Raw genomic sequence first — 25130 nt, 5'->3', positions numbered from 1 at the left:
GGTAGAATGAAATAAAGGGGAACTGCCTCTCCTAACATGTGTCACCATCCACAGACCGAATGCATACAGGTATTAAGAAGACTAGACTCATGCTTATGCAAATTGATGTTACATGCCTTACAGAGAGTACTACTCACATCCTAAATGAAACCGGTCATGAATGTCACCAGTTTATAAAGCACTAACCTCAGAATGTAATGTAGCTTGCCGATATGTGAGTCAAGTCTATTTTTTCAGAAAAGAGAGAAACAAAAACTCGTAGATCATGCACATAATCATGCCAACTATATGCCAAGAAAATGACAGGCTAAGGTAAGGATTCAATGTAGCGTCAAAGTTCAAACGTTCCGACTCAAATTAAACGTGAAATTTTTGAAATTTAATGTGATTTTCGAATTAAAACGACAATGCATGCGAAATTAAATAAACGTGCAAACGAAAATGCAAGAACATGCAGACACAGATATGGATGCATACCTCCCCAAACCAAACCGTACAATGCCCTCATTGTACCAAAAATAGGGAAAGAAATGCAACCTAAGGAGAAAAGGATAAGTGGAGTCGGAAGACTTACAAAACGTCATGAAGAGGGACCTCCCCAAACCAACCATGAACATGGGAGGTCAAAGGAAGTCAAGCAGTAGCTCAACAGACGAAAAGTAATCGGCTGGAAAACGAAACCACTCGATCGAGTGGATTGGAATAGCTCGATTGAGTGAAATGGCATCAAACGGTGCTCGATCGAGCAAATTGTTACTCGATCGAGTGATCCGGGTTATGCAGCTTGTCGATCGAGTACTGAAATCACTCGATCGAGTGAATAATATCTAAAAAGTGCTCGATCGAGTAGAAAAACTACTCGATCGAGTGACTGTACCTGCAAAACACGCATCAAAAGCAAGGAAAATACATAGGGTGCATAAAACAGCGTCTTAAGTTCAACAAAAAGCTAAAGGCAAGTAAAAAGTTCAACAAAAATACAATAAAACAGTCCGGGTTGCCTCCCGGAGAGCGCAGGTTTATGAGGTCCTGCACGACCTTTCTGGCATCAATTAACTGGCGTATCAAGCTCATCGAAGTACAAGAATTCAACACGATTATTTGCTTCATTTGCCTCGTCATAATGCTTCACATATTGCCCATTCACCTTGAACCGATTTCCCTCAGGACCTTCTAGCTCAACGGATCCATATCTAGTAACAGCTGTCACCGTATAAGGACCACTCCACCTGGATTTCAGCTTGCCAGGAAACAATCGCAGTCGGGCATTAAACAGCAGCACCTTTTGCCCGACATGAAACTCCCGAGGTAGAATTCTTTTGTCATGCCATCTCTTCGTCTTTTCTTTATAAATGTGCGAGCTATCATAGGCGTTAAGCCTAAATTCTTCCAACTCATCTAGCTGCAAAAGACGATTCTGACCACACAACTTAGGATCAAAGTTAAGCTCTCGAATTGCCCACCAAGCCTTACATTCCAACTCAACAGGTAAGTGACATGATTTCCCATAAACTAACCTATAAGGTGATGCACCAATTAGTGTCTTAAAGACAGTTCTGTAGGCCCATAATGTGTCTTCTAATTTAAGACTTCAGTCCTTCCGTGATTTAGAAACTACCTTAGACAAGATCTCTTTCAACTCGAGATTAGAGACCTCAACCCGACCACTAGTTTGGGGATGATACCCCAAACCACGCCGGTGTTGGACACCAACTTTAGACAGAATAGAAGTTAGTTTCTTTTCTTTAAAGTGCATTCCCCCATCACTAATGACGACCCTAGGGACACCAAATCGGGGAAATATGACCTTTTTAAACATTTTTATCACGGTCTTGGCATCACAATGAGGTGAGACAATTGCCTCAACCCATTTCGACACATAATCTACAGCCACTAAAATGTACCTGTTACCTTTACTAAACGGGAACGGTCCTTGGAAGTCAATGCCCCAGACATCGAAAACCTTAACCTCTAAGATACCATTTTGTCGCATCTCATGTCTCTTTGAAATGTTCCCTGATCGTTGGCAAGCATCACAGGCTGAAACAAAAGACTTAGCATCAGCAAACAAAGAAGGCCAGTAAAAATAAGACTGAAGTACCTTAGCCACGGTGCGCGATGGACCATGGTGACCACCATAGGAAGAGGAGTGACAGCCTTCCAGGACTACTTTGGCCTCCCACTATGGAATACACCATCTGTAGAGACCGTCTGCACATTCCTTAAATAAATAAGGATCGTCCCAAAAATACTGCTTCGCATTATACAGAAAATGCTTCCTCTGCTAATGAGAAAGGTCAGGCGGCAGCTTGCCACTGACAACCAAGTTAGCTATATCTGCATACCAAGGCCCTTGGTTAACAATAGAAGATAATACAGCAAATAAAGTATCGTCAGGGAAAGAATCATCAATAGGTAAAGAATCTCCCCCTTCTTGTTGCGACAGTCGCGACAGGTGATCAGCTACAACGTTCTCAGCTCCTTTCTTATCTTTAATCTGCAAATCAAACTCCTGAAGAAGAAGGATCCATTTAAATAGCCGTGGTTTAGCCTCTTTCTTAGCAAGGAGGTGCCTCAGAGCTACATGGTCAGTAAAAACAGTAACTTCTGACCCAATCAAATAAGAACGAAATTTCTCCAATGCATAAACTACAGCTAGCAGCTCTTTTTCAATGATAGTGTACTTCACTTGAGCTTCATCCAGAGTCCGTCTCGCATAGTAGATTGCATTTAAAGCTTTGTCTTTCCTTTGGCCTAGCACCGCTCCTAGTGCATTGTCACTGGCTTCACACATTATCTCAAACGGCAAGTCCCAGTCGGGAGGCTGTATGATCGGCGCAGAGACTAAAGCCTGCTTTAACCTATGAAAAGCAGAAAGACACTCATCAGTAAACACAAAAGGGGAATCCTTAAGTAGCATTTATGTAAGTGGTTTAGCAATTTTTTAGAAATCCTTGATAAACCGGCGATAGAAGCCGGCGTGGCCATAGAAATTCCTCACCCCCTTAACATTAACAGGAGGTGGTAATTGCTGAATCACTTCCACCTTTGCTTTATCAACCTCTATTCCCCTATTAGAAACTAAGTGCTCTAAGATAACTCCCTTGTTGACCATGAAATGGCACTTCTCCCAGTTAAGCACGAGATTAACCTCGATGCAGTGCTGCAACACTTTATCAAGGTTAGACAGGCAGTTAGAAAAATCACTTCCGTAAACATTGAAATCGTCCATGAAAACTTCCATAGTAGACTCGATAAACTCTAAAACTATCCCCATTATGCACCTTTGGAAGGTGACAGGGGAATTACATAAACCAAAAGGCATCCTGCAATAAGCAAACACGCCTTGAGGACAAGTAAATGTAGTCTTAGCTTGATCGTCTGGGTGATTAGGGATCTGAAATAACCCTAAATACCCGTCTAAATAACAGAAAAATTTATGAGAAGCTAACCTTTCTACCATTTGATCAATAAAAGGAAGGGGAAAATGATCTTTCTTGGTGGCGGCATTCAGCTGTCTCTAATCTATACACATCTGCCAAGCAGTCACTACTCAAGTGGGTATTAACTCATTCTTATCATTCTTAACCACGGTAGTCCCTCCTTTCTTCAGGACTACCTGCACTGGACTCACCCATTTAGAATGACCAACAGAATAGATAATACCTGCGTCGAGCAGCTTCATTACCTCAGCCATCACAACATCTTGCATCTTCTGGTTCAGCCGGCGCTGACCCTGTCTGCAAGGATTGTGATCTTCCTCCAGCTCAATCCTGTGCATGCAAATATCGGGACTAATCCCCTTGATATCGTCCAAAGAATAACCCAAAGCTTAGCACTAACGATGATTGGATATCGCTCAGTATCAAGCTTAGCACTAACGATGACTGGATATCGCTCAGTATCATCTAAGAAAGCATATTTTAGATGAGAGGGGAGAGGCTTACGCTCTGGCACCTTTACCTCAATGGAGGAAAGAGTATTGATCATCGGTTCCACTTGCTCTCCCACAGCGTCGGTAAGTTCACGCTCATCTAAATCATCTATAAGCAAATTTAACACAGCATCATCGTCATCTAGGTTATCTGCACACTCATCCAAAAGCATAAGAGCTTCTAGTGGGTCCTTCAATAAAGAACCCGACCAGAAGTCGTAAATAGACTCGTCAATAATATCAACCGAATAACAAGTATCCTCTATCATTGGCCTAGCCAAAGTGCTAGGCAGGCTAAAAGTGATTGCGTCATCCCCTACTTCAAGAGTTAAACGCCCTTGTTTGACATCAATAATGGCCTCAGTTGTACAAAGGAACGGTCTTCCTAAGATAATTGGGGTCCGGGTGTCCTCAGCTATGTCTAAAACAATGAAGTCTACTGGTATAAAGAACTTGCCTATTTTCACAGGCACGTCCTCCAAGACACCTAAGGGTCTCCTAACAGATCTATCAGCCATCTGTAGGGTAATGTTAGTCAATTTAAGATGACCTATATTCAATTTCTTGCAGACAGATAGGGACATGACGCTGACGCTGGCTCCTAAATCACAAAGAGCCTTATCTATAACTAAACTGCCTATAACACAGGTAATAGAGAAGCTACCCGGGTCTTTCATTTTAGGCGAAGCCTTATTTAAAAGTAAGTTACTAGACTCTTCCATAAATGAAACCGTCTCAAACTCACTTAGCTCTCTCTTACGCGTCACGATATCTTTCATAAATTTAGCGTAAGTAGGTACCTGGGTAACGAGTTCGGTAAAAGGGACAGTTACCTGGAGGTTCTTCACTACGTCCACAAACTTACCGTACTGTCGCTCGACCTTCGCGTCCTTCAGACGACTTGGAAAGGGTACTCTGGTAGCAATGAGTGAACCCGCGAGTTTCTCTTTACCTTTATCAGTGCGTGACGTCTCCACAGCAGGGGAAGATGACACGGTAGCGGAATTAGATAGCAAAATAAGGTCTCCGCTGCTTCTGGTACTCTATCGAGTACTTTCCTCACTCGATCGAGTGGTTTCATGTTGGAGTTTACTCGATCGACCATTTTCTTCACTCGATCGAGTGATCTCTTTTTCAGGCTTGCTCGATCGATCACTTTGTTCACTCGATCGAGTGATGTCTCCAGCTATTTCACTCGATTGAGTAAGAATATCACTCGATTGAGCATCGGTAATTTGAGCACTACTCGATCGACCACAATTATCATTCGATCGAGTGATGGGATAGATTGTTTCACTCGATCGAGTATAATTTTCACTCGATCGAGTGTCTGGACAACACGCAGCAAGGATTTCGTCCAAAAACTCATCCAAATCATCTTCCGGGGCATTATCAGCTGTCAAAACCTCGTCTTCTGGTACTTGTGGCCCCTCATGAGTAAGGCCACCTTGGAGATTCGTGGCATTAACCGGATCGCATGTCGGTAGAATGTTGGCTTGGTCTTTCGCGAGTGTTAGCTGAGCGACCTGTTCTCTTAATTCCACAATAATAGTTTCATTCTCGCTACATTTCTCCCCAAACTGTTGTGTTAAGTTCAACATCAAGGATTTCAGTTCGGCGATTTCCTTGTTTGTAGAAGGAGAGACCGGCTGCGGTGCCGACGTAGAAAGAGTACAAACATTCTTCATTTCCTCGTATAATTGAGAGAAAGGGACCCCTTGCTTTTATTTCTGATAAGTAAGGACGCGCTCTATACTTGCCAGAAAATCAATAGGGTCATGCCCTTCCATGCCACATCTACCACATATCTCCACATGCTCAGTGATTGAACAGACTTGTGCGATTTCACTCATAGCTTTCGTAATCTCCACATTACCTAGACTTTTGCTAGGACTTTCCACTGCAGGTGCTGCCAACTCGTTAACTTGCTCACTACCTCGGGGATTTCCATATTCTGAAACACGAATAGCCATCTCTTCAATAAGGCGCCTGCTTGGTCATCTTCAACATTCTTCGTGACTTTTCCTTTAGCTACACTATCGAGAATAGCTCTTTGGTTTCGATATAACCCGTTGTAGAACTGGGTACAAAGGAACCAACGCTTGACACCATGGTGAGGCACAGAACGGACGAGCTTCTTGAACCTCGCCCACGCCCCATCCAAATATTCAGTAGGTAGTTGCTCAAAACATGTAATCTGAGCTCTCAAGGCATTAGTGCGCTACGGTGGGAAATATCGCCTGTAAAAGGCCAAAGCAAGGGAACTCCAGTCGGTTACACCGGCTGCCTCCCTATCTAAATCCCTCAACCATTCCCGGGCATCATCAGCTAAAGAAAAGGGAAAGAGAGCTCCCTTCACTTTGTCCTTTGTCATCCCAGCACTAAGAGGAATGGTAGAGAAATACTCTGTAAATAGTTCTATATGCCTGCATGGATCTTCTTCAGGTACCCCCCCTAAAGAGATTTCTCTCGACCAGCTGTATGTAAGATGGGTGGATTCCAAAGGTTCCCGACTCAGTAATGGGTAATAGGAAACCTTTTTGGGAGCGAATCCACATTAGGCTCTGAATGGCTGGCTATATTAGGCATCCTGGCAAATAAAATTTACAAAGCAAAGCAGGTGCGACGATGTTCTCTTATAGAACAGATAACCTGCAAAACTATCAAAAACTTTGCAACAAATGAGATCAGTCTCAAGGAATAAATTCCTTGAGACGAGAGACAAACTCAAATAAAGCAACAAAATTGCGCCACCTACCCGGCAACGGCGCCAAAATTTGACAGGGCAGACGTATACCTATAAAAAATAACCAACTGGCTCTAACTACTATAGCTAGGGAAGTCGGGTCGATCTCCACAGGGAGATGGGAAAATGTCAGCTTTGTCTAAGTTCGTCACAATAACCAAATTGGGGGTTTTAATTGGGTTGTTGTTCTAAACTAATAAGGATGAGTGAGAGAAAAGGCAGAGAGAAAGGATTAAATATATAAGGAAAAACAGCTAAGACAGACGGTTCACCATGATCATTCAATCAAGTAATCTAAGTCTCAGGTCAATGCAAGTATGGTCTGAGGAGCAGTGAATATCTCCTTCTGGTCTCAATTCGCCCTAAAGCACAGATAGCTTAGCTTCCGCCCTCACTACAGTGCCCTAATGTTCACTACGAGTCTCACCCTTTCCAACCTTAAGGTCCAGGTCAAGGTTTACTATGATAAAAATGTCTAATTGCGTCGACTCAATTAGACAGATACAATTAACTGTAGTGATTAACAACAGAGACTACATAAGCATTAACCTAATATGGCAACTACTATTCCTTCATAATCATGGATCCCCTAGCTTTAGCGAAAGGGAATTAGCTATGCATCACCATTGAATTAACAACAACAACATATAAATGATAGAAATTAAACATGATAATAAAATAAGAGGGAAACAAATAAGCAATTGCAAAATAAAGGAAGAAGGGAAATAAAAGCACTAATTGTATAAAGAATAAGAACAAAAATCAAAAGAGATAAATGATACCGAATATAAGATTGAATCCAAGTAGCAAAAGGGTAGAAAGAAAGTAAATCAAAGAAACAGTAGAAATTTTTCTAGTCAAAAGTCACTGAGGAAGAGTTACGCAGTCTACTGTATTAGTAGTATACGAAAATCCTCCTCTAAACCTAATCCATAACTAAATTACAAAAGCCCATACGAAAATAGGCGGAAAAACTCTATTACAGGCAGAACCACTCGATCGATTGGAAATAAACCACTCGATCGAGTAACTAAGCGTCAAACCTCTCGATCGAGTTGAAATAAACCACTCGATCGAGTAACTCCTTGTATTGCCTACTTGATTGAATACTGGGACTGCTTGATCGAGTAACCTTCAGTATATAAAGCATTCGATCGACTAGAAAAGTAGTCGATTGAGCTATCTTGGTACGTTTAGGCACTAAACACCTTCCAAAACCATCTCACGCGTCTTCAAAGTGAGAGATTTCAGGCTCCGGCTCCTTGTTCTCCATAAATGCATGCAAATGGGACGAGTTTAGGCTCGATTTATCTCCTCTTTGGCTTATTCTTGCAATTTACATAAAACGAACCAAAGTAGAATATTCGGGTGTATTTGTAGCTAGATGCCACGTAAATAATACAGAAAGGCGTGTAAAAATGAGGTAAAAACCTTATATAAAATACACGCATCAGTGCTATGTTGTCTTGTGGTGAGTTAAAGTGCTATGTTGTCTTGTGGTGAAGTAAAGTGTCATAACCGACAAGAGAATAAGATTTTAGTGATATAGTGGGGTTATTGGCCAGTTGTGTGTTGATCACTATCTTATACAATGAAGGTTTAGGGATAATACTTGTGGTATTGTGTTGTGGTGGTCGATGTTGGTATGCCTTATGCTAGGGGGAATGTCTTTGAGGTAACTAACCTCGCTGTTGAGATGAGTGGGCTGAACTTCGGGGTCGAAGTTCTTTTTAAGGGGGGAAGACTGTAATACCCAGGATATTAAGGACTATTTTGATTGACCCTTTGACCAGGAAGGACCTTTAGGAAGAGATAGGTGAGGGCCTAGGTTAGGATAGGTGCATTACGAGAGAGTTTACTCGACCTAGCAGGGACTACTCGGCCAAGTATTGTGTATACTCGACCGAGTAGAGTCTACTCCGCCGAGTATGGCAGTACTCGACCGAGTATGGCTGTTGTTGGCGCGTTGATAAAAAAACGTGAGTCCGCAAGATTTATTTCATTTTCCCATTTTCGACAGTTCCTCTTCCCCTAACCCTAGCCTACCTCTCTCTCACCAATCACCCTTACCTCCATACACCCTCATACATGTAGTCTACATCTCAACCATGGGAAAGACGGGATTTGCATAGGAAGGATGTGTGCGTGGTCGTCGTTCGTGTCACCATCGGTCCGCGTCATTAGGTAAGTCGCTGTCTTGTGGTTTCCTACAGTAGATTGTTGGAAGTCGTTGTATAATAGGATGTGGTCATTCGTTGTAGGATTCGTCTCGGAGTCTTGCTTGGCTATGTGTGGATGCATTTTCATGGTTGGCGTTAAGGTAGGGTTTCCCTACTCAGTTACTGTTAATTGATTTAAGATGTGATTGTATTGTGTATGCCTGTTTCTGCTGATCATTGGACTGTTGGTGTTGTGGTGGTGGTTATGATGTTGTTGTGTTGGTTGTGGTGGAGTCACTTGCAGGAGTGGCTTCACGCCCTAGTTCGCCCTCCATGGAACTCGTCACGGGAGGGGATGTGCACATTAAGGGACAGGATTATCGCTCGTTGATGAGCGGGATTTAGGTGGGGATTGGCTGCGGTCCCCCACTGGCGGCGAGGATTACCTGTTGTGATGGGTAATCTGGCAGGGCTACACACTTTGGTGTGTAGTTGGTTACTGTGTGAGTTCGGGAGATCGGAGATGGTGGATGATCAGCTGGTTACTTATCTTATCTGTCTTATCTCGATTGTGCAGTACTGGCCCCGTGATATGTTTTCAAAACTGTGGTGATCCATTCGGGGATGGTGAGCAGTTGGCTTAGCAGGTACAGTTGACATGTTGCTGCTGGGCATGGAGGGAGTCGAGTCATCACGCTACCGGTCTAGAAATGCGGAGGCATTAGTTCATAGTAGTCATTGTTATCACTTGTAATCAGTTTTGTATTTGGTTGTAAAGAGTTATGGTAATATAACATAAAAGTTCTTTTATTGTCTATTTGATCTACTACCTCAGGTAACCGAGATGGTAACACCTTCATACACTGGGATGGTGTAACACCCCTATACTCCAAGTGCCATACCTGGACCACCCAGGTATAAGGATGTTACCATCTCGGTTGCCCGAGGCAATGATAATCAAATAAACAATAATGAAACAACGTTTAAATAGAAATACTTTAGTGAAAGGTTACAATCCAAAAATCAAACCAAAATACGTATACATGTTCTCAAACCAACTGTCTACTGATCTAACTGAATTGTTTATGAAAACTACTAAGCTACAGCGGAAGACTTCTATCGTCAGATCGTGGCACATCCCAGCTATCCCAGTACTCAACTCATACCTGCTCAATATCTGCTCACCATCCCCGAATGGATCACCGCAGGTTTTAAAACAATAAACCGGGGTCAGTACTATTCACACAATCTATATAATCAACAGTACAGTAAACAACACAGCTCATGAGTCACACACAATCACCCACACCAATCCATCTCCGTCACCGACTGTCCACTGGACCAGCCCTGCCAGTGGGGGACCGCAGCCGTACCCACCAAATCCCGCTCATCATACCGAGCGATAACCCTGTCCCATTAATGTGCACATCCCCTTCCATGGCGGGTTCCACGAAGGGCGAAACTAGGGCGTGAAGCCACTCCCGCAAGTGACTCCACTCAGCCGAGAACGCATCTCGAGAACCAGAGACAAACAATCACAATCACAATACAACATCAACAACCGTCAATCAATCAACAATCACTAACTACAAAGACAATCACCACACATTATATAAATACTACCGAGTAGGGAAACCCTACCGGAAAGCACAACAATCGACGATCTCACAAATTGGTGATATCAAAACGCTTCCTCTACGAATCCTCCTCCTAATATACAAACATATAATCACTACCAATCATACAAACAACAAAACCACCAAATCCCCAAATTAGGGTTTAACCAACTTTAAAGAAACATCATAAAAATGGTATATAGGTCTTACCCTCGACGCAAGGATCACAACGGTATAAAGAAAGGTGAAATCCGACCTTCCAAGCTCCGGGATTTGCCAATAATGCGATTAAAGCGAATGACGTACTTTGTTTTCTCTCTTGACAGTAATTTAAGTTTTAAAAAGTGTTTAAGAACAATGACGGAAATTATTATATACTTAATCGCATTATTAACAAAACCCGAGAAATCATCCCTCAGAAACCGCTACTCGATCGAGTAGCTTAGGTACTCGATCGAGTACCCCCTTACTCGATCGAGTATCCACGTTACTCGATCGAGTACCCAACAGGTCAGAAACTATTTTAAACTGCAACTTGCCCTTACTCGACAGAGTAAGGCCTACTCGATAGAGTACCCAGAGACTCATAAATACGTAGTATTACAGTCTTCCCTCCTAAAAAAGAACTTCGTCCCCGAAGTTCAAACCACAACAAAACAAAGACATACACTACGGACTCCCGACTCAACAACCAAAACAAAACTCAACATAAAACATGTTACTAACCCAACTCAGCCCGACTCAACGACAACAACCATACCGACACAACATAAAAAGGGGTATAAAACTCTTAAAAACTCTTTGCGATCATCTCCTACCCCCCTAAAAGAAACAAGGTTACGTCCCCGTAACCATACATACCTAATCAAAAAGGAAAGGGTAGCGCTCTCTCATGGCATCCTCTGCCTCCCATGTAGCTTCCTCAGTCTCGTGGTTAGACCAAAGGATCTTAAGCAAAACTGTCTCACCACTCTTAGTCTTCCTAACCTTCCGGTCCAGAATCTGCTTAGGTACCTCAAGATATGATAAGGACTCATCTAGCTCTAAGCTCTATGCCTCTAACATATGTGACGGGTCACTCACATACTTCCGCAGCTGCGATACATGAAACACATTATGCACTCTCTCTAACACAGCCGGTAAAGCCAGACGATATGCAACTTCCCCAACGCGCTCTAAGATCTCATAAGGACCGATGAACTTCTGACTCAGCTTGACTTTCTTCCCAAATCTCATAACCCTACGCATAGGAGACACTTTCAGAAGAACCTTGTCCCCAACCTGAAACTCTATATCCCGGCGATGTAGATCTGCATAACTCTTTTGCCTATCCTGAGCTGCTCTCATCCGTTCCCTCATCATCCTTATCTGTTCAACCATCTCATGTACCATCTCTGGTCCTAGAACCATCGCCTCAAAGATGTCGTCCCAACAAATCGGACTCCTGCATCTCCTCCCATATAAAGCCTCAAACGGTGCCATGCCAATACTAGTGTGATAGCTGTTGTTGTAAGAAAACTCTATCAAATCCAACCTCTGTTCCCAGCTACCACCAAAGTCCATCACACAAGCTCGCAACATATCCTCAAGAGTCTTGATCGTTCTCTCTCCCCGACCGTCTCTGTCGCAGGATGAAAAGTTGTACTCATCTTCAAAGTTGTTCCCAAAGATTTCTGCAACTCTTTCCAAAACCTTGAGATAAATCTCGCATCTCTGTCAGACACTATGTCCTTAGGGACTCCATGTAACTTAAGCACATTCTTTCGATAAGCCATAGCTAATTGTGCTTTAGTCCATGTATCTTTCATTGGTACAAAGTGAGCTGACTTGGTCAGTCGATCCACTATTACCCATATCATATTATTACCCTGTTGACTCTTTGGCAAACCCACGATAAAATCCATTGAAATGGATTCCCACTTCCACTCAGGTACCTCTAAAGACTGAATCTTACCTTGTGGTCGTCGCTGTTCCCTTTTAACTCTCTGACATGTCAAACAACGGGCCACAAACTCAGCTGTTTCTTTCTTCATCCCAGGCCACCAAAACGTGTTCTTCAAATCCTTGTATAGCTTGTCACCACCTGGATGTACTGAATATGGTGTACAATGTGCCTCTGTCATGATTGTCTTTTTCAGCTCCTCATCATTAGGGACACACCACCTACCATCGAACCTCAAACTACCATCTGTATGAATAGAGAATCGAGACACTGTCCCTTTGTCTACTCCAGCTCTCCACTCAACCATCTTAGGCTCCAAAGCCTGTTTACCTCGAATATCGTCATAAAGATCAGGCTGCACTGTCAAATCTCCCACAGCATCCCCTCTCTACATCATATGTATCTTAAACTTCCCCACCTCATCTCTCAACCTCATCAAAGATAGAGCTGTACACAAGGAATGTACATTCTTTCTACTCAAAGCTTCCGCAACAACATTGGCTTTCCCTTCATGGTAGATAATATCCATGTCATAATCACCAATCAGCTCCATCCACCTCCTCTGTCTCATGTTCAACTCCTTTTGAGTGAAGATGTACTTGAGACTCTTGTGATCCGAAAATACCTTAAAGGTCGCCCCATAAAGGTAATGTCTCCAATCTTGAGAGCAAACACCACTGCAGCCAACTCTAGATCATGTGTAGGGTAGTTCTCCTCATACGGCTTCAATTGCTTGGAAGCATAGGCAATCACCTTACCGTTCTGCATCAACACACATCCCAACCCATTCTTTGAGGCATCTCTATAAACCTCAAAGATCTCGATCCCTTCAGGCAATGCTAAGATAGGAGCTGTGGTCAAACGCTCCTTTAATGTTTGGAACGCCTTCTCACAACTCTCATCCCAACGAAACCTGTTCTCTTTCCTCATCAAAGCTGTCATAGGTCTAGCTATCTTGGAGAAATCTTTCACGAACCGTCTGTAGTATCCAGCCAAACCCAAGAAACTCCTGATCTCAGCAACATTCTTTGGTGCTTCCTACTTTGTCACTGCCTTAATCTTTGCCGGATCCACAGCTACTCCTTCCTTAGAGATCACATGCCCCAGAAAAGCAACCTTCTCTAACCAGAAATCACACTTGGACAGCTTAGCATACAACTCATGCTTCCTCAGAGTCTACAACACAATCCTCAGATGTTCCTCATGCTCCTCCTTAGTCTTAGAGTAAACTAAGATGTCATCGATAAACACCACCACAAACTTGTCTAAAAACTGTCTGAAGATTCTGTTCATCAAATCCATAAACACAGCCGGTGCATTAGATAACCCAAACGACATCACCACGTACTCATAATGACCATACCTTGACGTGAAAGCTGTCTTTGGTATGTCCATCTCTCTAATCTTCACCTGATGGTACCCCGACCTCAAATCAAACTTAGAAAAGACTGGTGCACCACTCAACTGATCAAACAGGTCATCTATCCTTGGCAAAGGATACTTGTTCTTCACCGTCACTCGGTTCAGCTCCCTGTAATCTATGCACAACCTCAAACTCCCATCTTTCTTCTTCACGAAAAGAATGGTGCTCCCACGGCGATACACTAGGTCTAATGTATCCCTTCTCTATCGATCATATAATCTGTTTCCGAGCTCCTCCATCTCTTTAGGACCCATCCGGTACGGTGCTTTAGAGATTGGCCCCGTCCCCGGTTTCAACTCAACGGTGAAATCTATCTCCCTCTTCGGTGGCAACCCCGGAATCTCCTCTGGAAAAACATCTGCAAACTCTCCCACCACTGGTATCTGATCAACTATCAGACTCTCTATCCGGACATCTCTCACATGGCACAAGATCAAAAGACATCCCTTCCTCAGATAAGACTTCAAGGTGACAGCTGCAATCAACTTAACTTTGGGTTTGACTAGAAACCCACGATAAGATACACTAACACCCTTAGGCCCTCTCAAAGACACTTTATTTTGATGACAGTCTATCTTAGCCTTATACTTTCCTAACCAGTCCATCCCGACTATCATCTCAAAACTGTCAAAAGGAAACTCTAGCAAGTCTACAGGTAGATCAACTTGCCCAACTACCATAGATACAACTCTAAACAACCTCCCACATGATACAGACTCACCCGAAGGTATAAAAACGTTCTCACTTACAGACTCATATGCCCTCAAACCCAACCGTTTAACATGACTCTATGATATAAACGACTGAGACGCCTCCGAATCAAACAAAACAAAGGTATGAATACCGTTAACAAGAAAAGTACCTATGATAACATGTGCATCCTCCTCAGCTGCTTTCTTGTCCATCTTGAACAGCTTTCCACTGGTCTTCTGTCCACCTCCCTGGACAGTACTGGCTGATGTGGTCGGCTTAGCACCCGACCCCTGATTGTTGTTGTTGTTCATAGCTGGTTTCTGATAAGAATTACCGCCATTGCGGTTACCTCCACCCGGATAGCTCTGACTTCCCCCGTTAGACCATGACCTACCTGGTCTGTTACTCGCATAACTCTGTGCAGGACCCTGAGAATAGCTCCCCCGAGCTGATCCCTGAAAAGCTCCCGGTGCACTCGTGCACTCATGTCTCTTGTGGCCTACACCACCACAGCCATAGCAGGTCATCCCCCAACTACCACTACCACTCACACGGCCACGCCCAAAGGAAGCCCCAAGACCGAATCCCGAACCGTAAGAAAACCCTCTACCTTGGGTGTGGTTGCCTTTCTTATGACTAGATTGGCCACCACCCTCACTCTCAGCCTTTCTTTTCTCACTCACTCTCTCCTGAGCCATCTCCACCAACCTCTCAGCTCTCCCAGCCCTCTCATAAGCTTCCTTAACATCGGTAAGGACTCCTACAGGTAGCTTATCCATAATCTTGGGTGTCAACCCTCTCTCAAACCTCGGCGCCTGTGTTCTCCTCACTCAAACCCATATCCTCAAAGATACCTAGACTTCTCATTAAACTGTTTGTAGTACTCAAAGAATCGACATATCGATGTCATCTTAAACCCATCAAACTCTTCCTCGCCTTACTCCTCACATGCTCGGTAAGACAAACTCTTTCCTCATAGCCCTCTCGAAACTCTTCCCAAGGTATAGCAGGTAAGCCCTGGTTCGCATACATCTCCCTAGCACTCACCTTCACCGTATCCCACCACTTGCCAGCTGCTTCCCTCAGGTAGAACGCAGCTTGTTCTACTCTCATCTCATCGTGACAAAGGAACTGTGTCTAGTATATTCTCCATCTCACGATGCCGGTTGTCAAGAAGGTTTGGTTCCCCGATTCCCGTGTACTCTTTTGGGTTAAACCTCGCTACATAGAGACTGATCTTAGAGTGATCAACCTCCTTATCCTTATCCTTATTCACTTTCTTTAAAGCCTCAGTGAGAGCATCTTGGTGCTCCTACATCTTAACAACATCATCTATGTTCATGGTCTCAGCTCTCGCATAGTAAGCGTTTCTCTTGGGCGGCATCTTGAAACTATATAAGAAAGGGTAGATATAAACATACACACTAAAACCTCAAAACACGAAAGCGGATCGCCCTTGAACACACTCGATCGAGTGCCTAAACCTACTCGATCGAGTAAGAGGCTACTCGATCAAGTGCCCACCATACTCGATCGAGTGCCTCGACATCAAACCCCAAACAGACCTTCTGATCTCTAACATACTCGACCGAGTAGCCAGGCTACTCGATCGAGTGACCCCCTACTCGATCGAGTGCCCGAGGTACTCGATCGAGTGCCCAAAAACTCGATTCTGGTTGCAAAAATGTCAAATACCCACTCGATCGAGTCATACTAACTCGAAAATGCTACCCGCATGCTATATCATATCCCAACATATAAAACAACTTTATAAACACAACATTATATCATAGTTAAGCATACTATGCTACTTAACACTTCATATGTTTAACGAAACAACTATATCATGTTATCAAACGCCATATAATAAACATCCAACATGCTTCTTATTCCAACACAGTTTTATATGTCTCATCAATCTTTCATTCATATTCTCAACATTCTACTCCAAACATCCAACAATTACAACACACTTCATCGCATCCACACACAAGCGAACAAACAACACATACGACTTTACATACACCCCCCATGTGACCGGTTCAAAATTGTAGGGCGCGTTCGCGACTTTAGGACGTCTCCCAAGCCTTTGCATTATCTCCTACAACCTTTACCCCGGGTTCATTTTAATTGACTCCCTATATTCATTAGGTTCATTGGTTACAGGTTTCTGGATCGTCGCTCTGATACCATTTTGTAACACCCCCATACTCCAAGTGCCTTACCAGGACCACCCAGGTATAAGGATGTTACCATCTCGGTTGCCCGAGGCAATGATAATCAAATAAACAATAATGAAACAACGTTTAAATAGAAATACTTTAGTAAAAGGTTACAATCCAAAAACCAAACCAAAATACGTATACATGTTCTCAAACCAACTGTCTACTGATCTAACTGAATCGTTTATGAAAACTACTAAGCTACAGCGGAAGACTTCTATCGTCAGATCGTGGCACATCCCAGCTATCCCAGTACTCAACTCATACCTGCTCAATATCTGCTCACCATCCCCGAATGGATCACCACAGGTTTTAAAACAATAAACCGGGGTCAGTACTATTCACACAATCTATATAATCAACAGTACAGTAAACAACACAGCTCATGAGTCACACACAATCACCCACACCAATCCATCTCCGTCACCGACTGTCCACTGGACCAGCCCTGCCAGTGGGGGACCGCAGCCGTACCCACCAAATGCTCATCATACCGAGCGATAACCCTGTCCCATTAATGTGCACATCCCCTTCCGTGGCGGGTTCCACGAAGGGCGAAACTAGGGCGTGAAGCCACTCCCGCAAGTGACTCCACTCAGCCGAGAACGCATCTCGAGAACTAGAGACAAACAATCACAATTACAATATAACATCAACAACCGTCTGAATCAATCAACAATCACTAACTACAGCACAATCACCACACATTATGTAAATACTACTGAGTAGGGAAATTCTACCTGGAAAGCACAACAATCAGACGATCTCACAACTGATATCAAAACGCCTCCTCTACGAATCCTCCTCCTAATATACAAACATATAATCACTACCAATCATACAAACAACAAAACCCCCAAATCCTCAAATTAGGGTTTAACCAACTTTAAAGAAACATCATAAAAATGGTATATAGGTCTTACCCTCGACGCAAGGATCACAATGGTATAAAGAAAGGTGAAATCCGACCTTCCAAGCTCCAGGATTTGCCAATAATGCGATTAAGGCGAATGACGTACTTTGTTTTCTCTCTTGACAGTAATTTAGGTTTTAAAAAGTGTTTAAGAACAATGACGGAAATTATTATATACTTAATCGCACTATTAACAAAACCCGAGAAATCATCCCCCGTAAACCGGCTACTCGATCGAGTAGCTTAGGTACTCGATCGAGTACCCCCTTACTCGATCGAGTATCCACGTTACTCGATCGAGTACCCAACAGGTCAGAAACTATTTTAAACTGCAACTCGCCCTTACTCGACAGTGTAAGGCCTACTCGATAGAGTACCCAGAGACTCATAAATACGTAGTATTACAGATGGTCCTTGGTAAGGCGTCCTAGTGTACGGGGGTGTTACACATGGGGCTGAAGACCATCTCCCAACAATGGATCCACAATCAATACCAATAGTGCCAATAACATCAAGTCACCACAATACTATCACTACAAGAAATCATACAATATCACATCACTTGAAAACAATCGTACAAAAGACTGAGTAGGGAAACCCTACCTTATTCGCAAATCCGAAAAACAAACAATCACGCGATCTAGAACTGCTCCTCTACGAAATCGTCACCTAAAAATGATAACCAAACAATACTAATCACAAACCATCACTAATCGTCCCTTAATACCCAAATCAACCCAGTTACGGTTTACTCATCTTATAACAACAAATGAAAAGAAAGCTTAAAGAATACTGACTACTGCGATAGACACGGAAAACACGATGTAAACACTCAAAGATCACCCTTGGCCTTGGAAATGATGGAGATGATTAGAGAAGAAGTAACATAGTTTAGGTTTTGTGAGAAATGTGTTTTAAAAACTGATTAGACTGCTTAACACGACTTTTATACTCCTCTAATCTTTTAAATCAAAAACGCGGAAAATAACCCGTCAGACCGAGTACTCGATCGAGTACGAGACATACTCGACCGAGTATGTCCTACTCGACCGAGTATCTCAAGTACTCGACCGAGTGCACCAAAGGCAGTAGTCTACCTGAAAACACTAAGCCCAAAATTTGTGGTATTACAGTAACAAGTATTTGTAATAAATAAAATAAACCCACTAATTACTGATTAAACTATAAAATGAGCTATTAATCAGTTGAATTGCACAAAATCGAGTTAAGTAATGGTATAAATGAGGGGTAAAACGCTACCTAAATACTACTTATCAGTACTTAAAGGATTTCATGATCTAAGCTCATTAGAATCAGTGTTAATAGTTCTAGGATAACCCCTAATAAGTTCTTCTTTGTTAATTCTAGCGTTTATTTCTTGGAATCCCTCATCTAGTAACTTACATAAACGGTTATTCAAGCTATTATGTTAATCTATCAATGACTCTAATTGGCTTATGACCTCTTGGGCTAAATCTCTTGATAAAGCTCTTTGAGTAACGGTTAAGAGACTTTTCATCTCTTGCAACATCCTTACTAATTCCTTTGATTGGTTATCTTATCAAGAGCAATTGACTTCACAATATTTGTGAATACCCTAGCATTCTCTTGAGTTAAAAGCCGATAATGTTCATTAAAAGCATATCTCATGGCTTCTCTAACTTCAATTAAAACATTATTCAAAGATCCTACATATTTCTTATGTAATTTACGTAGATAACGCTTGTTTGCATCTTCTATGTCATCTGCCATACTTCTTGTATGCTCAGATTCTTCATGTGTATTAAGAAATTCATTATTAGGAGTAGACCTAGAATGAGGGCTTTCCAAGTTCCTTTCATGGGTAGTCTCCAGTTAATCATTGCTAGATACTTTATGTAAGGATAAATTTTCAATGTTAGTAAAGTCTTGCCCTTTACTTTGATCGCTCGCTTTTCTCGTTCTAGACTTTGATCTAGTTGAGTACATTTCCCACTTTCTTATGATAGTTAAAGTATTATACGGACTAATTGTATTAATCCTCCCACTGTGGTCTCCAAAAACTTGTTGCGTGGATACAAGCACAGTACCTTAAGGTGCCCTGGAGGTCGTAACTACCCTCTTACACTTTGTTATCTACCCTAAATTGTAAGGGTTCGAGCCACGATTGTAGATGCTTAATCTAATAAATAACACTAAATTACTTATATAGGGATTTTGTCGTCATTTCCAAATCAAAAGTAATTTATGAAACCCAATTAAAAAGTAGTATTTAATCGGGGTCGAACACAAAGATGGCAGGGGTGTATACTTAATCGGTTTAAATCCTATTTTAGTCAAATAAAAGTAAGGTTGATTAATTATAAACTAAGATGCAAATAAGATATAAAAGTAAGCTAAAATGAAAGTATAATTGATCAATATGAGAAAGACTAGAGCTTTCGGGTTCACTTGGGTTATTGGGCATGAAACAAGGTAATCATGAGAAATGGGCGATGCAAATAGTCGAGGAATTATACCTAATGTCTTAGGAAACCTAGAATTCATTAACCAACTTTCAAGTGATTAACTAAAACTCGTCACACACATACACAAGGATCATCTAATAGTATACACACAAAGATTGTTCATCCACTAGTATAGACACCAAGATAACCAAACATATGAGAAAATACTCAAACTTTCATAGGAGCAATTCTACAAACACTTCATGTGCATGAAAGTGACAACCATTAAAACACCCAAATCCTTATAATTCTAACCCAAAATCATACCCATTATAAACCCAAGATTCCCCTAAGCCCTAGATGAGAACTACTCACACATGTTTAGCAATGAAAACCCAACAATAAGATGGAACAAAACACAACCAAACATGGTAAACATGGTAAAGTTTACTACTTTTGATGAATAATAATTAAACAACATAAGAAATGTAAACTAATGAAAAGAAATGTAAAGAAAAGATGAGAAATTGTACCAACAAAGATGAAAGTAACAAACTTGAATAATAATGGAAGATGAATTTCTTCTTGTCTTCCAATTACAACCCAATGAACAATTGTAAACTATTAAGAAGTGAAGAACTTGCATAAATTAGAGATCGATTAAACTAATATGAAAGAAAGATTACAATTTTTATTAAATAAATATTGAGAGAGGAAATATTAGGGTTCTACAAAATGTTGAGAGGAAAATAATCTAAGCTATTTTAATTCTATTCTAATTGCGTGAGAGAGTAAGGAGAGTGTGTCTTTTATACTAGTAACAACAACAACAACAACAACAACAACAACAACAACAACAATAATAATAATAATGATAATAAACATAATCTCTCAGAAAGACAAAAGACACGACTCGAAAAACTAAACAAAAAGACCGACATACATAAAACTACAGGGGAAGGGGATTATTGTATAAAATGCAAAAAGGAAAAACAAAAGGCGAAATCGAGATCTAAACACGCCAAAAGGGGGTGCCCAGCCGGTCCACCGGCCGTCGATGGATGACCGACAGGGAATCTCCTGGAAAATAGAGGTGAATTTTGATGTGCTCTTAGCCGGTAGGGATGTTGATGGTCGGTGGACCGTCTAGGAATACGATATGATGCTTGATGCGAGTTGGGAACCGGCCTGCCGGCTGCCGGTGAGAGACCATCTAGTAGTTCTCTGGAACAAAAGGGGGAATATTTCATGTATTCCCAGCCGGGTAGGGGTCGGCGGTCGATTGACCGGCTCTGAAAGCAAGGTGCTTGTTGCGAGTTTGTTGATGGTGGTTTGGCGGAGGTAGTGATGTTGCTGCCGTGATGATTGATGAGTGGTGGTCGTCGAGGTGATTGGTGATAATGTGGTTGAGGTTGTGCGATGGTGGTGGTAATGTGGTGGTGAATGAAGGCAGTGATGGCTGCGATGTGAATGGAGTCGGGTTGCAAGTCTGGACTCGTAGATTCCGTTGATGCAGGTGACGGCGACGAGATGCAGGGGAGTCTTGACTATGAATATGATGAAGATGGGTTATGCCTGGTGGGTCTTTGTTATTGACGATGCTTAGTTATGGTGTTCATCAGATGGTGGTTGATTGAGGTTGAAGAAGGGATGATGCGAGGTTGCTCACGGTTGAGATGGAGGGAAATTGATGGTGAAAGAATGATGGCAGCATGTATCTCTTGTGGTGAGGGATATGGAGATTGGCGAGCTTCATTATTGGGTTTTGGAATCGGTTGAATGACGAGTTTGATAGTTGTGGACAGAGGTGAGCTGTGGTGAGCGACAATGGAGGCGTGGCCGGTGGCTGTGACGATGATGACGGAACGGAGTTGAAGGGTCAGGCACTGATGATGGTGCAGCTTGGTTCATAGTGAAAAATGGTAGTTGATGCATGCTGCATTTGATGAAGCTGATAAAGGTGAATAGGGAAGATTGGTTAATTTTTTTGTTGAAGTCAACGATCAAGCTTGACCTCCCCTTTCCCAATTCTTTTCATTTTCTTCAGTTAACTCCTTATTTATTCGTCTTATCTCCTTCTCAACCCAATTTTCTCCTCAATTTCCGTCTCATTATTCCTCCTTGCCTACACGTTATTATAGTAAAATGATATTAATACTAATTATTATATAAAATCCAACTAATTATTAAATATAACTAATACGACTAATTACTACAAATTAGCTAGTAATAAAATGAGCTTTTTAATCAATTAAGCACGTAAAATCGAGTCGGAATAATATATAAATGCGGGGTAAAAAGTGACTAAAATACTACTCATCAAGCGCTCAAGGATGAATGATAATATTCTCAAATCTAAACACATGAATCTTCAAAGATACTTATATATATCATGAAAATGTCAATTACACAACATCAACTAGAGTCTTCACAAGAGTACTTGTGGATGCTAAATTAAAAATTAAGGGATAAATGGCTAATTATCTCCATGGGTAGATGGTCTCGCCATGCTAATCTAATCTAAGAGTAAAATTTAAGATCTAAGGATAAACTAAGTTGTAGTTGTTATTTTTTCAGTTGTGTGTGTCATTTGTTTTGGTAAATGCCTCCTTACATAGGCATCCCTTACTGGCTCCTTCCTCATAACTACTTTCTTAGTGGGGAAGCTATTAAATAACCGTTAACACTCCTTGAACCTGTACCTGAGCGCTTGATGACTTCCCCTGGTCCAGCGTTCATCTCATGAGCTCTTGTTCTTCATCTAAATGAATCACCTCAACTAGGCCCAATTACTTACTCCTTAAATAACATGCCCACGTACCTTTAAAACAATAAATTTATTACCTTAAATAAATTGAGCGACAACAATTATAAATAATGGGAAAAACATATAGGTTGACATATTATAGAAGAGAAATTGATGTTGAAAAGTAACATAACTATACGAAAGATTGAAACTTTGTTCTATAAAACAAGCAATCAAACACTTGCTAGACAAGAAATTCAATATAAAAGAGAACTTGTTGTAACTCATCCAAAGTTACTAAACTTAAAGCAAATACAACACCTTAATCCTTATTCTCTATTCACCTAATTCTACAACTTACAAGATTATAGTATCACACATTAAATGTAATACCATCATTTATCCAAGAGCCTTTTGCCAGACCTTCCCAGATAAATAAAGGTGTTACCATCTCGGTTGCTCGAGGTTGTGAATAAAAAAAGACAAAACGATACAAAGTACTTTAACTAAAATTACATAAATATTGAATAAGTGACTTTATTGTCTTAGAAACTGAAACCAATAACTTGTTGGAAATCTATATCTCATTTTTAACATATTCATATATGTTTTAAATTAATTTAGTCATAAAAATAATTACAAATCTTATGCATGCAAACTTTAATTAAAGAGATGGAAAAATCTATTTCTCACCATGTGATTTTCGGATATTTGGGCACTAGTAAGGTCACCTACCTTACTTAGTTCTTGAGCTTACCTTATGGATGAACATACAAAATCTCAAAGTAGAGATTCTCCAATTAGTAGCACCCAAGACAATCCCTTAATCCCACAAACTAACATGTACTAGATGTTTATGTTGTGGTTTACCTTAAATTTGATTACTAATACTCATATATTACTTTGATAATTTTAGTAATCTTACATGAACAATTTGGATTAAAATCTCATCTTTCTTATGAAGATTTAAAGAGAGAGAAGAGAGAAAAAACATGAACCTTTTGCATGTAGATTGAATGGTAGTGTGTATTAGTTGTCATACAAAAATGAGAACAAAAATCTCATAAAGAGAGAAGGGGAGCACGGTTGGAACAAGGGGAAGCATCCAAGAAATGGAATCTCCTTTTCCTTTTACTCTTACCAACATATTAGGTGTGTAAGGCTAGTGTGTGTAGGAATGATTACACTTGCATTATCTCATAAAATAATCAACCATACACCACCATGACATCCTTCATTTCGGTCCATGTCTTAAAATGGACTACCATTTTATTTTGTCAATTGTCACACAAAATGTCACATGTAGTATGATACATGTTACTAATTAATTAAATGCATATTTATCACATAAATATCATTTTATAAATTAATTAAATTACATTCAATAAATTGACTAGTGATACTTGATCACGTAAATAAAATGGGTCATATAATTATAATTCACAATGTCTTGTAATTATAATCAACCATTCATTCTTATCTTTATTGTTTCTCAAACAATAAACAATTTTAGTAATAAAGCATTTATTTACTAAAATAAATCTTATTTAATCCCATTACAATAAGATATCAATATTCTCTCTCACAAATTGAATTGTTCAATTTTAAGGAATTAATTAATATGTATCGGTATACAATTAATTAACCATTTCAATTAAGGGAATCGTCCTTTAGGTGTGACCTCAAGGGATCAACTGATCACCACCGTCGCACGACAGTAATGTCAAACTCTAGCCAGCCAATCATTACCGATATGTGTGGATCAGTTGACTATATATGTAATGTATCATCCCTTCCGTATTCTTGAAATGAGTTTTAATAATGATATTTAAATCATGTGATCGCACTAATGTTGAGGACACATTTCCCAACAATCTCCCACTTGTCCTCGACAAGTGTGCGTCACCAATTCTCTTGTCCTATTACTATCTCCCACTCAATGCAAGGTGTCTTTCGGGTCGTACTTGCAAGTGATCATATCGAGAGTGGTTTCCTCGATCTGGAGAATAACTGATTGACCGGATTTATCTATCATAGATACCTTCCAAGCGTGGCCACGCATTTCCAGTTCATTACTCCTCGAGTGGCCCTGAGATATGTTTTAACCCTGACAAGGGGGTGGACAATTCCTATCGTACTTATTCCCTTCGACTAGCCACAGCCATCATAACCCAAAATATGCCCATTTGACCCCATTTACGAAGGTCGTAGTAACACAAATCAAAGTTAATCTGAAACTGTGCCATCTTAGGTGAATAGTCTTTAGTCAAAAGAATCGACTCATTAGAATACTATAGTAGCTCTCGCCAC

Source organism: Silene latifolia, chromosome Y (genome assembly GCF_048544455.1).
Source record: "Silene latifolia isolate original U9 population chromosome Y, ASM4854445v1, whole genome shotgun sequence".
In the NCBI taxonomy this organism is placed as follows: Eukaryota; Viridiplantae; Streptophyta; class Magnoliopsida; order Caryophyllales; family Caryophyllaceae; genus Silene; species Silene latifolia.
The sequence above is the reverse complement of the archived record's forward strand: the minus strand, read 5'-3'. Positions refer to the sequence as shown.